A 2852-nucleotide genomic window follows, 5' to 3' on the forward strand; every position below is an offset into this window, starting at 1 on the left:
TCTGAATAGTCATTGTAATGGTTATTCATGCACATTTAACTACAATACAGACAGGCAGCTGTCAAAATGTTATTCCAAAGATATACCATCCAAACTATTAGTTTATTTACTGTCATGCCTCTCTCAATAAAATATTATTTGGTCATAAAAACTTATTTCAAGCTACACATATGGGTTTTTTGCAATGCTTCAATGGCTACAACTCTGGCTTATTGGTTATTTCTAAAGGTCTTCTGAACCTTACTTCAAAGATACTTCTGAGAAAACTGAATTTACATGAAAGCTAATTTCTTAGAACAAAACACTAAAAGTGATTATTTATTTGACCTCACAGCAGGATCATGAATCAATGAACCATTCAGACAAATCAAATAAAAAAAATCAACTTCACAGTCCCAAGTTATGATTACCAAGAACACATTAAGGATCAGTTGAAAAGATGAGGAAGTTGGTAATCTAGAGAGATTATGCAAAGCAATCCTTTTCTCTGTATGCTCCTCCTTTAGGAAATGTTTGGACAACACTGTTCTGTCCTGTTGGTTTTTCTAAATATTAAAAAATTGCCAATACGTCAGTTAAGTTTCAAATTTTTACACTTATTCACTAAAAACTTAAAGTCAGACAACAATGTGAGGCTCTTAAAACTGAAGTATGATCTGGATTATATGGGTACCTTTCAACACAGAACACCTAAAGCAAGGATTCACAGCTTGTACAGCTAAATATCTGCAGAATACGGCAATGTCTAAAATAACAGATATGATTATTATTACAGTCATTATCGCTGCTAAAAACCTGCAGTGTTGTTGCTGAAGGAAGGAAATTAGGGATGTCCAATCCGTCTGTTGCTCTGTGCATTTCCCCTTCTTACTGCCCTCTAAATGATAACCTTTGACCTTTAGCCTTTACATCTGGCTGCGTCTCATGTCTGGAATGCACGATAAGGTCAGAGACTATAAACAAGCTCCTTCATGCAAGCAGCCTTCAGACATTGTCTACAGCCATAATTCCACGTTTCTACCTAAGATCGTTTTAAATGTACCTAGAAGTGATGTTTTTGGCCTGAAATAGGAAGATGTAGTACCCAGAGAGAGCGTGGGGAAGACGAAGACACTGAATGACTAAAGATAAACCCAAAACCCTCTGGTAACAGGGTTACAGATAATGCTTTTGCCTTACATTCAAAGTAAAAACACAACAAAAACACGGTCAAAGTTAGTCAATAGCAACCAGGAAGTGCTTTTTAATAGTTGTGGTGAGATGTTTACATACACTCTTTATATACCGTACATCGAGCCATAAGTACTCTCTGTCAAGTACGGTGGTGGAAGTCTCATGATGTGGGACAGATTTAGTCACCTAGGGCTCTAGTGACTTGCACAAGCTAAATTCATCCATTCATTTTCCATCACGCTTATCCCAAGCGGGGTCATGAGGGGTGCAGGTGCCGGAGAGAACCGGGTACATGGATGCTCAGGGAGAACATTCAAACTCCATGCAGAAAGAACCCGGGCCGGGAATCAAACCTGGAACCTTTTTGCTGCAAGGCTGCTCAGTGCTACCCACTGCATCACTGAGCAGCCCAAGCTAAATACATTTTCTTGACGATGTTTTTTTAAAAGTTAAATAATTTTTTTTACACCCCCCTCTCACCAGCAAAAAAAATAATACAAAATGTTAAACAGATTTCACAGCTGTAAGGACAGATTAAATAACCCCCCCCAAAAAATTCTAATGCCATAATAGATAAAATAAAAAATTATATACATATTTTCCCGCAGTCATTTTCTGCCCTTTAAAGATTTTTTTTTTTGCATTAGTTTTACATTTCTGTCTCATTTACATTATTATGATCAAACGAACTCTAATATATAAAGATAATGCATAAATCCAAAATACAGTTAATTATTTTTTCTTCACGGTTGGGAGTTGCTATTTACACCAAACGGGTCAAGAGATACAAAAAACTGACACACAAAAAAAAGGTAATGTGTAGCTCCTCTCTGCAGTACTAAAGGATTGACAAAGCACCTTAAACCAAAGAGATCTTAAATTATAAATGTGAAAAACCAACCGTGGACATCTCTGTTGGGTTTTGCTTTTACCACTCTAAATAGCGCATGTAGATTAGGATCAAGAGTGTGAATCAAAGGGGATCTTTTGAATCTGGATGAGCCGTTATTTTTGCAATTTACACTCTGACTGCTGATGAAGATTCTCAGTCATCCAGGTCATAGTCATTCCGTAAAAGTTCAAAGAAATCCACTGGACTTGGTTTCCAAGATTTGAAGACGTTTCTCCACCTCTCCAGGAAGCTTTCTCAATTCAAATGTCTGGATCTGCAGTGAGTTTGAGTCTTATATAGACAAGGCCTTGTATCGCTTGGAAACATGCAAATAGAAACCGATGAATGGGTCGTTTGGTTCCATTGTTAGCCTGTAATACCTGAAACCTGGCTATGATTCTGAAGGTCGGTCGTTAAAGGGGGGGATTGTCGTTAAAACCAAGTCTAAGTCCAGAGGATTTTTTTGAACTTTTACAGAATAACAGTCTGATTGTATTTACTTTCCAAATTTAAACAATTGACTGAGTATATTTCATCACCAAGTGGCACAGTTGAGCATTGCCTGTAGACCAAAACAAGATGTGTGAGAAGTCACGCCTCTCTTTACCTCCACTTCAACTGAAACCTACCCCATTATTTTAGAAATGTATCTACATATGTGGACTTTTATTTTCAGTAAATGAATAGACTTAGCTCCCTTTGACAAAAAAAACTTGCAACTTGACTTTTACAAATCAAACCAGTTTAATTATTGTATATTATATCTAATTAATTTTGAATTTGTCTC

The sequence above is a fragment of the Cyprinodon variegatus genome, unplaced genomic scaffold (assembly GCF_000732505.1).
Source record: "Cyprinodon variegatus isolate N-32 unplaced genomic scaffold, C_variegatus-1.0 Scaffold76, whole genome shotgun sequence".
NCBI lineage: Eukaryota > Metazoa > Chordata > Actinopteri > Cyprinodontiformes > Cyprinodontidae > Cyprinodon > Cyprinodon variegatus.